Source organism: Vulpes vulpes, chromosome 13 (genome assembly GCF_048418805.1).
Source record: "Vulpes vulpes isolate BD-2025 chromosome 13, VulVul3, whole genome shotgun sequence".
In the NCBI taxonomy this organism is placed as follows: Eukaryota; Metazoa; Chordata; class Mammalia; order Carnivora; family Canidae; genus Vulpes; species Vulpes vulpes.
This window is the reverse complement of record NC_132792.1, coordinates 139560164-139572751: the sequence shown is the minus strand read 5'-3', so window position 1 is coordinate 139572751 and position 12588 is coordinate 139560164. Positions and strand designations below refer to the sequence as shown.

General features: G+C 48.4%; 1 protein-coding gene across 6 annotated transcripts in view; it reads right to left on the bottom strand.

Moving 5' to 3' along the window:
- The window catches only part of FAM20B (FAM20B glycosaminoglycan xylosylkinase), a 40476-nt gene extending 37652 nt beyond the window's left edge, over positions 1-2824 (bottom strand). Inside the window, exons 1-2 of one of the 6 annotated variants that reach the window (XM_072733123.1) lie at positions 2709-2755; positions 308-568 (exon numbers count right to left, since the gene is read on the bottom strand). The gene's annotated coding sequence lies outside the window, so the exon portion shown is untranslated. Of the gene's footprint in view, positions 1-307; positions 569-1741; positions 2080-2472; positions 2668-2708 lie in introns of those variants that run through there. The other 5 variants (XM_072733122.1, XM_026001225.2, XM_072733121.1 and 2 more) reach the window with 5 other exon arrangements.
- Positions 2825-12588: the final 9764 nt, after the last annotated feature.

The following is a 12588-nucleotide window of genomic DNA, read 5'->3' as shown; positions in this document are numbered from 1 at the left end:
AGAATCAAATCTCAAGGCAGCTCCAGTAAGGTAACACCCTTTACAGATACCCATCTTCACAGCAACTTTTAACAATAATCTGCAACATGTTTATTGCCCTTTTTTTCTTAATGAAAAGAGGAACTAACCAATTTATGCACTAGAGTATTTCCTTTTCTTTGATGTTTTCCAATAATTTGCTCAGCCACCAAATAATTCCTGCACCACCTACTATGCACTATGCAGTTTAGGTGTAGAGAGAAAAGTATGCCAATTATCATCACTGTTACAACATACTGCTGCACCTTGTTGTTGGTATACTTCCTACCTCAATCTACAAAACCACAGGACACTTAGTCCAAGGGTGACCTGACATCAGGTTCAGAAGACTGTCTCCGTTTTATTGTTTGCAACCATGGCCACAGAATAGAGAGAGGAGCCTCTGCCTCTATGATGAGACTGCACCAATCAAGAGGCAACCACTGTGGTTGCTATTTTAAAAAGTTATCAATTCAAGAGCCGACGTATCTGGCTTCAAGGCTTTACATCAGGGAAATGATGGTCAAAGTGTAGGAAGCGGACATCTGCCCTGCAAGTAAACAAACAAACATATTTCATTTAAAAATTCAAAATTTGGAAAAGACAGTAAGCAGAAGCTTTTAGGCTATGTGAGAGAGCTGGAGTTTACATATGGAAAAGAAGAGAATGGACTTAAAAGTCAGAGTTATCAATACAACGTAAAAGAATTCTAGGATGTAAAGGATTAGACTATACCAACAGTGATTTATTTGTTTGCTCCCTAATTCAAAGTACCCAGAAAGAAGAGTAGGGCATGTGTTTTCCAGTTTTCACCCTTTAACCGAATCGTAGCTAGTTTCCTACTGGCTTCAGAGAAACAACAGACCAAATCCAAGCCACGTTCTCACCAGCCACACTGAAAAGCTGTGGGCTCCAAGATTCGATTTTTTGCCACATCCATTCTGTCACTGCACTTTATTTTGAGTGAGGCTGAGAATCTGAATTACTTGCTCCTGCCTTTTTATTCTCCCTTGGTAAGTCCTTTCAAACGTGGAAGCCCCTCCTCTTGAGCGACTCGATTCCACTGTATGCTTCTAGGGACCAAAGTCCAACAACTTCACAGATTTCAGGAAAGTTAGTAACTAAACACAGAACATTAATTTTAAATCTCCCTTAGGTTGGCTCTGAGTCTAGGGGAATAACTTAGCATCTTTAGCACCTGTACCTCGGTGTCCCAAAGCCGTGTCTTGATGATAAATAATGTATGTGGAAGTGCTCTAAGGCTTCACTCAAAGGTCCTGCATAAACTCAAGGAGTAAGCACACTGAGGTCTTTCTTTCCATTTTTTTAAATTAACCTCAATGGAATTTATGCATTAATTTATAACACCAGGAGGATGGGAATAGCTAGCAAACATCAATCTTCATCCCCAGATCACAAACGCATCAGGCCCTACCATTTAAGAGCTAAATAAAAGATCCCACATTCCTGTTCCCTCTTTTCAAGGTGAGAAGTCGAATCTCCAGAGGGAAACTGGCTGAGCGGGGAGGACGCGGCCACCGGACACCGGCCCGAGCCAACCATGAGTCGCAGTATCAAGCGTCTCCAATTTTCCCAAATTATAAACTCCTCACCCAACCAAGCGAGGATACAGCCCTTCAAAGGGCTAAAACCCCGTAAGCACCACTCATGCCCCGTCCTCTCCACTTTCCCTCCAACATGCTTGCAGCCCCCGGTTTCCTACCGGAGGACTAGCTGGCAGCAGAAGGAAACTCTCATCAGAGCCCACAGCAAGGGCGCAGCCCGACAACTGCTCACGTTCATCGTTAACGGCGACGTCTCGGGTCGCTGTGAATCGCGGGGCCATCGCACCCGGAAATGAAATCTCAAGCGCAACCCACTTGGGACTACCGCGTCCTTTCCTGAAGTTGTGCCCGGCCGCGAGCGCGGGGTGCTCGACCCCGAGGGGCCGCCGGCTCCACCGCGCCTCCCGCCTCGGGCCTGGCGGCCGCTCGCGCACCCCGCCACGAGGTGGGCCCGCCGCCGCGCGATCCTCCCCGGGCCGCCGCCGCGGGCGCTCGGCGGGACGCGAGGGCGGCACCGGGGCCAGTCGCCTCCGGGGACGGCGCCCGGGCGCCCGGGGTGGCCGCCGGGAGCACCCCCGGCGGCTCGCGGCGCCCCAGGTGAGGCCGCGCCCGCCCACAGGAGCCCGCCTGGGGGCCGGCGAGGCGGGGCGCGCGGCCCGGGCCGGCGTCCGGGGCAGCAGCCAGGCCCGGCCCGGGACCCGCCCGCTCGGGGGCCGCTCGGGGGCCGCTGGGGCACCGCTCGGGCACCGCTCGGGCACCGGCGCCCGGCCCCCCGGGAGGCGCCCCGCCCCCAGGCGGCCCCCGCCGCGCCCCGCGCCCCGCCCGCACTTTCCCGCCCGCCGCGCCGGGGGCGGGGGTCGCGCGCCCTCCCCGCCCCCACGCCGCTCACCTGCCGGGCCCTAGGCTCGCTCCATGGCCGCCCGCGCGGTGCGGTGCGGCGCGGCCCGGCCGCCCCCGCCGCCTCCGGGGAGGGGCAGCCCCACGCCGCGCTCACCGCCCCCAGCCGCCGCCGCCGCTGCGGCTCCCGCCCACCCCCGGCCCGGCCATTCCCTGGCCACTCTCCCCGCGCTGAGCCGGCGGTCCCACACCCACCCCCCCGCCTCCGCGGCGCCCGACTGTTGGTACCGTCCTAGCGTAACGCCTTCCCCGCGACCAATCCCAGGGCTCACTCCGCGAGGCCCCGCCCCCACCCTCTGGTGGGCGGGGCTACCGGGCTCGCGCCGGACGGCCCCGCTTAACCCTTCCCGCCCCGGGCCGGCGCCGCTTAACTCCCTCGGCGCCGGCTCCCGTCTCTCCGCCTCCTCCCTGACGCCCGCCCCGCCTGCAGAAACTGACCTCCGACTTCTCTCTTGCCTTTGCTTTCCCTCAGCTGATTTTCGTAAGCAGGTAGGAGACCAGGCAGCGGGACTGGAGAGTTGGGGTCCTTTAGGTCCAGTTCTGCTTGTGAGAAGCAATTGCCCTCCTTCTTCTGCCCATTCAGTTTGCCTCCAGTGATGCTTCTGCCTATCCGTGTGTCGCCCTTGCTCCAAAGAGGCCAGCCTTCCTACAGCGCGCACGAGCCGCCCTTCCCGGGGACCAGAGCAAATTCCCTGCTGCAGTTGGGAGCATTTAGCAAAACTGCTTAGTCGTTTACTGTCTTTTGCATGGGACTGTAAGCCCCGTGAAGGCAGGGCAGTCTGTCCCTGTCTCCAATGCCCCACACCCAGTAGACTCCCTGTAAATGGTTTGCATGACAGATTCTCCCCTTAAGTTGCTTCCTTTCCATTGACTGCGGACAGATCATCCAGTGCATAAGGCGCCCTATCATTTTTTCGCCTCGTACTAAGCTTGCACTTAGTCTATGTCTGAAATATAATGTAGGTTGCTTTGTGGGGTACGATTGTGGGGGGGGGCGCGAAAGACCAAGCTGACACTTTGTTCAGGCTACTTAGTTCATTTAAGCAATAGGATGTAGTGGACAGAATGCCTTCTTTCTGGCTGTGTCATATTGGGTGTGTCCCCTAACCACTCAGAGTACCTCTTTCCTTATCTGGAACATGAGAGGTAATCATAGTACCTATTTCACAAGGTCGTCGTGAGGTCCAAATTAGGAAATGTGTGGGGAAAGTACTTTTGCATTATTGTATAACATGAGTTATTATTCATGCATGTATTTACAGAGCACTTACCACCAGAAGAGCCTAGAGAAATAATTGGGCTTGACACCAGTCCGAGACAGTCTGCTTGGGGAGGCAGCCCCTGTGCAACCAACAGTCACTGCAAGGGGTACACAGTCAGAAACAGAAAAAGTTGTATCAGCTCTTTACTGGATGTAGTTGAAAGGTCTTGGGGGGTCATTTTCTGACCATGGCATACATAGTTCTTAGGAAAACAAGCTGGATTGTTAGGAGAGCTACCAAATTTCTCTGCAAAGGAACAGTGGTCTGACTGCCATCATAAACCAAAAGCACAAAGCAACAGTTCCTCTAAGATACTTTACCTGAAAGGACTCTCCTCCTTTCTTGCCTGGAACTCCAACGAGGGTAGTGAAGGTAGACTGTCCAGCTGTCACTGCTCAGGAGAAGGCTCATGCAGCTTCTGCTTCTGGGGTGGGAGGTCCCTTCTGGCACTGAGGACATGGAGGGGGATGGATTCAGGGCCTCCCTGGGCAACCTGCTCCAGTGCTTAATTTCCTATCCATCAGATCCCTCCATCCACCCCATATGCTGCAGGACAGACACTCTCTCTCCTCTTCTGTCTTCCTAGATGGCAAGCAGGGGATTCAGGGCCTTTGTGCTTTCAGACAGCAAAATTTCTGCCCCATTTTGCCAGTTTGCCACATTATTCAGGCTCTCTCTGAGTGGGTACACAGCACCAGCAGAGTCCTGACACTCCACAATGTTCGTTTCTGCCCTTTCTTTCTGGAATGGGCCTTGTTTCCCAGCTGGTCGATATATTCTAGGTGCTTTGGGGGATGCAGTCATTTAGGACGGGGACTCTGCCTTCAAACAGTTGACGTGACTGGCACACAGGAAGCAGCTGCAAAGGATAAGGCCGACTTAAATAACATAGCATGCACTCTGTGATCACTGAGAGAAGTAGGGTCCAGGAAGACAGTGTGGGCTGGCATTGCCAGCAAAGGGGGATCAAGGTGAGCAAAATATGGGCGGGAGAAGAGACAGCCCATGTGAACCAAAGTTAGGTCATGCCTCGTGGGCTTAAAGGCAGACATCCTCAGTCAATGATACAGAACGGGAGAATGCTTCCTTCCTCCCATCCTTCACTAAATGTCTACCAAGTGCCAGACACTGAGCTGGACCCAGCCTATGGGAAGGCCAAAGAAAGCCTGGTTCTCATCCTTGAGAAGCTGACAATCTAGTCTTGAGAAATAGAGCAAAAGCCCAGAAAGAGCCCTCATTCGGAAGGTCTGAGACTTTGCCAAAGCTTCCGTGATGCTTCTTTCAGAACTTGGGAGGTAGTTCTAGGTCTCCTTGGCTAATCTCCCCACCCCTTGCCTCTCTCTTCCCTGTCCCCAAACTGCAAGCTCTTAAAGACACAAACTGACTTTATTTCGTCTTTATTTCCTTCCATGGAGAGCTTTCTCTGCACTGATGTGCTGAAATGCATTGAGTTGAAATCACAGCAGGAATTTGGCTGTCCCCCTCCAGCCCCGGGTGGTGCACATATGTCCTCAGTAGAGGAATCTTGGTTAGTAGCCCAGTGAAGAATCCTCCAGTGGCTTGTCCACGGCCTGCAAAATTCAATAGTAACTCCTCTGCTTGGCATTTCCAGGCCCATGTTCTACTAACTTTTTACCTTCCACCCTGAAGGACCCACTTGCTCTGAGAACATCCCCTTTTCTGTGCCCATGGTTGTAATCATACGGATTCTTCCTCTGGGGCTCCCACCTCACCCCACCCCTGTCTCCACTTGTGAAAATGTCATGTATTCTCAAATACCATTTGCCCGTGAAGACTTTCCTGACCTTTGCCACTGTCCATGGACTCCTGGTCTTCTAAGACTCAGTACTTTCTGCCTCTTTTGCAGTATGGTTTGGATTGATATCTTTGGGGATATGTCTGACCCCTTCCCCTGGATTGTAAACCCTTTAGGGCAGTGTTTAATTCACATATGTATCTTCCTTAGCACTGACAGTGTATGTGGCCCATGGTGAGCACTCAACACCTGAAAAAGAAGTTTTAGAACAGGTCCCATACACATGGGAAGTGAGAAGCACCAGAGGTTTCTTTCTTGGCCTCTTTATCATTGTGTTTTCCTTAACCTGCTTCAGAATTTCCAGGTCTCTGCCAATTTGTCAAGCCCCAGGACTCAAATGACAGTTCAACAATCCCAAGGTATGAGGGGAGTATTGTCTGAAGGTGCCCGTATATACCAGCACCAATAGAATATGAACACGCACACTCCTTTTAAGAGAATGCACCCACAAGGACAGATCCTACAGAAACGAATGAAGTTAATACTACATCAAGAAAGTTGAAGGGAGCTGGAGAAAAGTTCTGGCCATTCCAAGGAACCAGGAAAGGGAGACGGGAGGATTAGAATGAAAGAGCACAGGTGTCCCTCCCAGGAGCAGGAATAGGAGCAGGAAGAGCCTGTGCTCTGCCTCTGCTGCCTCAGGGCAGAATTGTTCTTTGCACAGGGCTCTCTGTGGACTGCTGGGTCAGCATTTCTTTCCCAGCTGGGCAAACTCCTTTCTCTCACTTTGCCACCTGCTCTACAGAACCACTCCTAGTCCAGCCCTTGCTCAGAGCAGTGGGGCTGCCCACTTAACCAGTCAATGCCATCTGAGCGAACCTCTTATGCTCCAGGGTCAGCATTATAAGGCAACTCCCCCCATGCCCCCTGCCACTCTGCTAAAGGATTGTTCAGGATACGTACATCTGAAAGTGGTGCAAATCATTCAATTATTTCTTTCCATCCTAGTATTTTTTTTAAAGCAGCTTTATTGAGATATAGCTTATGTACCATAAAACTCAGCTGTTTAAATTGGACAATCCAGTGGTATTTAGTATATTTACAGAGTTGGGCAGTTATCACCACAGCCTAGGACGTTTTCATCTACTCCAAAAAGTAATTTGGGCTATTTTCTTTTATTCTGAAAATATATTTCTCTGTTCATTTAGTTTAGTTTAGTTTTTTTTTTTTTTTTTTTTTTTTGTATTTGCTTATAAAAGCCAAGAAGAAAAATACCTTGAGGGGACAGTGAAACAACTAGAACAACTAAGAATGCAAAGGGATCCTCCGTTTCACTTCACTGCCATGTCTGGCTGTAGTCATATAGTTAAGCACTGCAAGATGTACACTTTGCTGTGGTATGTGCTCCTGAGTGAACGTCCAGGGCCACGTCTTGGAACATTTTCCACTTTGTTGTGCCTTCTTCTAATGCCAGTGGGATCTTCAGTGGGTTTGGCAGAGACAAGATTGCAAATTCCAGATTGCTAATTTCCACAAGGTGATCATTTCATAATATGCTTTGGAAGGCACCACACGCACATGTGTATTTAATACACATCTTTTTCTTTTCGCTGTGGTGGAAACTCTTTAATTTTTATTAGCTCAATTTAATGCATGAGGTAATTGCATTAATTACTGCAGGAGGGAATTACAGCCACCTGGAAGTTCTGGGTTCCTCAAATTCAACCCTCCTCACCCACAAGGAATGTGAAAGGAGTTAAACTGAAGGCTCTTTGAGCCTCTCTCTTGACTGATCCTCGGATCTGCTAAAGCTGCCGTCTTCATTCTGGCTGCCCAGGAACTTTTAAGATACCCCTACGCCGGCCGCCCTCCTCGAAGATTTGAGTTTAATTGTCTTAGGGGGATGGCCAGCCAAGGATATTTTTGACAAAGCTCCTAGCTTATTCTCATTTCCAACCCAGGCTGAGGACGGCTGTTCTCCCAGGACTAAGCCAGCATCATGTTGAGCCATGTGAAATGGTCATCTTTGTAGGGCAAACCCAGTTGAATATTGGCAATTTCGTATGATTCGGCCTAATATTCAGGCAGTTAGTTTTTATTTTTGAGTAGGAGGTAAGATTGGTGTTTCAGAAGGTATTCCATAGGAAACCAGTCATTTCTCTCCAAACCCCTGCTATGTAGTGCGTGAGGGTGAGAAAGATGTGACTGGGAAGCCAATGACTTGAGTGGTCAAGATGCTGCACCTTGGTAGACCAGACCCCCTGCATCTCTCCTTCCAGTGGAGCTTAAACATTCAGAAGCCCGTGGTTGCCATGCAGGGAGGGAAATGAGGGGAGTGGGCTGAGGTGTGAGACAACGAGAAGTGTTGAGGGAACATGACGAGGAGAATCTGGTCCCTCTTTTATAGGCGTTTACATTTAAGAATATGTAAATCTTAAATACAGGGCAGGCCAAATAAATCACATGGATTGAGGAAATCTGGTGTTCAGGCCTGCAGCTTGTGACCCTATCCTAGAAGATGGATGTTCATGGCACAGACAGGTGGCTCAGAACAGGGGAGGACAAGATATTTAACACAGTAGGACTATGAACCCAGGGAGAAAGGAGCCAACACCTCACTGCCATCCATGTTGTAGAGTTATAGATGATTCATCCTTATTGCTAAAGAAGATTCCATTGGGAGAATGTTACAATTTATTTCTCTATTTTTACTCTTGATGGGGGTGTGAGTTGTTTCCAGATTTTGTCTGTTACAAATGGTGTTGCCGTGAGCATTCTTTCTTCCATGAAGAATGCTTGGGTTTACTGAGAACTGGAGGTGCTAGGTCATTGGGTCTGCTTATGTTCAACATTAGTAGAAAGTGCCAGTTTTCCAAAAGGTGGAACCAATATATACCCATATCAGCAGTGTATGAGTGGCAATAGCTCCACATTCTTGCCACCTGAATGCTTTCTGAGCCACTGAATTAACTGAACCTAAAACTGTCTACTTCCAACCTGAGTGTTTAGGCAATGGTTAGTCAGAGTTTCTGTTACGTGCAGCTCAGAATTTTCTGCTAAGGCACTCTACAAGGGCAAGCCAACCATCTTCTGACGTGTGGGTCACCCACCCCCACTGAGGCAGAGCATTTGTGTCTCCTTTGGGAGTGGCATGTATGTTCCCTCCTTGTCATTACCTCTGCCACCGCTTGTCCAGGCCTTCCTCATTTCTTTCCTAGACTTACTCTGCTAGTGGGTGTTCTCATCTGGGGCTCTCCCACTCCAATCCATACCTCAATACACTAGTGGTATTAACTGCCATATATACCTCTCAGTTGAACTTCTGAGGTTTTCTGGATGATCCAAAATCAACTGAAGTTATTTCTTTGACAACCCATTTGGCTGCCCAAAAATATACTGAATGGCTTCTTTGCTAACAGCCAATGAATCACCCAGTATAGTAACTATCGTTAACTGAGAAGTCCTTTTGTTTGCCAAGCCCTGTGCTAAGGGCCAAACATATCTCATTTTATTCTCACAATAACCTCAAGAAGATTTTTGTGCCCGTTATCCATTTATTGCCTCTCAGCTCCAAGCCTCCCTTCGTTGCCCACTCTAAGAAAAGCAGATCAGACCTTGTATGTATTTTTCTTTGGCTGATGGCATCATGTTGAACTTTGTCAGTAGAGGGCGCTGGCGAGGCACTTCAAGCTGGGGAGATCTCTTCCCGGGTTCTGGTGTGATCCACTCAGGTGGACAGACTACTGAAGAGCCCAGGGGCCAGCTGCTTCACCCAGTACCCCTCCCCCTCCTGATGGCCACATACGTGGCTTTTGCTAACAGCCCAGAGGGTGGGTTTTGAGCAAGTTTAGCAATTTCTAGCAAGTCCTCCAGTGCAGCACCGCTATGACTTGTCTGCTGCTACTCTGTGAACCCCAACTATGCCCACTGCAGCCAGGTCTGGATCACAGCCTTGGGACAGGAGAGGCTGCCCTGGTGCTCTAACTCAGCTAGACAGGGTGGTGGCTGCCCCTTATAGCTGCTTCTCTTGTATTCTGTAGAGTTCTGTTTACTTTTTTATGCGCCAACCCCTCCTTACTCCAACCCACTGTTACAGTTAATAAATCTTTGTATTAAACTTTCTCTGTTCAAATTACTGTCTAGTTTCTACTCTCTGATTGGATTCTGATGGATAGAGCCCTCTTCTGCAAGCTACTGGTTTTGCTTTTGGTTTTGTTTTGTTTTTTTGAGTTAATGATACATAGTTTGGGACGCCTGGGTGGCTCAGTGGTTGAGCGTCTGCCTTAGGCTCAGGGTGTGATCCTGGGATCCGGGATCTGGATGGAGTCCCACATCAGGCTCTTGGCAAGGAGCCTGCTCCTCTCTCTGCCTGTGTCTCTGCCTCTCTCTCTGTGTGTCTCTCATGAATAAGTAAATAAAATCTTTAAAAACATGATATATAGTTTTTCATTTTTCTTAGTTTTCTCTACTATTATTATTTCAATCCAAATATATCAGCCAGTAAACTATATCTCCTCCTTGTAAACCACACATATTAATTATTCTAAGCTTCACCTTAAGAAATCTTTCCTTGGACTCATTCCCACACCACTTTTTTGTCCTTTTTACCTGGTCTGCCCGTCAACATCATGTTGGGCATCTCCCTGGACCCTGCAATGTGGATCACTCATCCACATGCTTCCAGATTTTGTCATTTTTGTCTATTTCTTCCTCACCGTCTTTGCAAGTGTATTTTTTTTAAGATTTTATTTATTTATTTGATAGAGAGAGCCAAAGAGCACAAGCAAGGGGAATAGCGAAGGGAGAGGGAGAAGGAGGCTCCCCGCTGAGCAGGGAGCTTGACCCAGGGCTCGATCCCAGGACCCTAAGATCATGATCAGAGTTGAAGGCAGATGCCTAGCCAACTGAGCCACACAGGCACCCCACAGGTGTATATTTTTTAAGATACCCTTTGAGGCTGTCCTTATAGGCCCACGTTTATGTTTCTTTGGTCTTGCTTTAAAGCAAATTTTCATTTACTTTTTATCCTTTGTACAGAATCTATGTTTATTAATATCTCTGCTATGGTTCTAACAGAGAGCTTATTATAGCTAGGAAAAAATCCTTTTATTGTTGTTTTAGTAGGGTTTGGGGAGGGACCAAAGGAGCACACACACGTCTGTTTATTGTGCCATCTTTACCTAAAACTCCTTGCATATATTCTTTTGAAGTCTATTTTTAATTTTCAACTTATCAGTATATCACGACAGTTTCCCACATTATTACATATTCTTTTGCTACAGTATTTCCTTAAATTACCACGATATTTTAAAATGTCTTTGGCATTCCCTGCTGAGGATATTCTGTAATTTATTTAGCAGGTTTCCCTTTGTTGGATATTTAGGCTGTTGGCATTTGTCACCGAGAAATTTTTATGAGGGTCGTGGAGCATAACAGAGATGGAGGTGCTCACCCAGGACTCTGACAGACAAGACAGAGGCAGCTTGTCACGTACACGGCACAGTTACACTCCCCGGAGCTCTACAGAATCCATAAACAACTAGAATTTTCTCTGATGGCCCATCCAGCTACCAAAGACAGAACATCCCGAGCACCTTCATAGTTAGCTGCCTTACCCAAGAAAAGGCAAAGTTCATCATTTTCAACTTGCTTTCGGTTTTTCCTTCTCCCCTTTCTCCTCTATTTCTCATTTAACTCGTAATTTTGCCTTCAGTGTATGAAATAAATCAATGACTGGCTTCCCTCATACACAAGTAAACAGGGTGTTGATAATTAATTCAATGTCTAGAGTTAGTCTTTGACACTATCACATGCATTGTTTCTGTGCTCGTTCTCCCAGCTAAATCAGGGTGTCTATCTGGGATGGTCTTCCCCGGGTAGCGGCCTTCTGTGTGGGCTCTGGGCCGCCATCTTGGCCCTTCTGACTTGAGCACATAAAGTGGAGGGAGAGCAAGCAGCTTTCAACATCTCCAGTTATAAAACGCACCAAATAATGACATAATTACACAGAAATAAATGTAGAATGCTCAGTTGGAAAGCTGAGTTATGGAGAGACTTACAAGGAAAACAAAAATAATTTTGTCCCTTCAAGTCTCTACCCTCCTCCATACACAAACACAGACTAGCAATTCACAAGTATATGCTTGCATTTTCAACGTCCAACAGTTTGGAGTAGTGAAGAAAAAAGTCAGAAGTAAAAACACTTTATACAGTGCCTTTCCTTGTCCATTTTAAAACTCAAAAGAGGCTCCAGCAACAACACTCTCCTTCTGAGTTGAAACCAACAGGGGCTGAGGCTGCTCTGGGACAGTGCTCCTTTCATGAAGTGTGAGTGAAGACTGGGCTTATTCATAGAACCTGCTGGACAGTTAGACCACACCTTTGCTCTGCTGCTTGTATCCGGGGCTCAGGCTGGGCCTTGATTGCCGACCTCCAGAGGGCAATATGGAGTTTGCTTCTGAAGAAACTTTCCCCTGTGGAAGCACACTGAGGTGGAAGCTTTAATGTCAGCTCTCAGGTATTGCTCTTGATAGCCAGCCTTCCAACCCACATTTCCTGAGCCGCTGCCACATGCTGGGCCTGGCAATGATGAAGGCCACCAGTTGGGCGGGGAGACGGACCTATACACCCAGAATCACAAGAAGGTCTGTTCCTGCTGCCCATTCATATGACAAACACCTACCCGCAAGCTATTTGTGCCAACCAAAGGGGCTCCCCTGAGCCCCTCCGCTGTTGAGATTGAGCTTTGGTTGGAAGCAGGTAGCCAGGGGACTGCATGGAACAGTGTCTTCTTACATCACACACTACACACTAATAAATATAGCAAAGATTTCCAGAGATGCTTTCATGGGCCAAAGATTGAAAAAAATGTTAGTTTTCCATATTACCTCTGTCATCGCATTTAAAAATGTTTGTCTTATTATTCTGTGGGGGAGTAGAGGAGGCTTTGGTGGAGATTGTGGGAGGCAGTTACAACCCCACCAAGTCACCCCTTAGGCTGCCTCTAGCCAGGCCCAGGGGAGGACATTACCTTGTCCCAGGGAGTTACTAAGCAAATAAAAAGTGCAACAAAGGGTAATGAGTGCTGCTC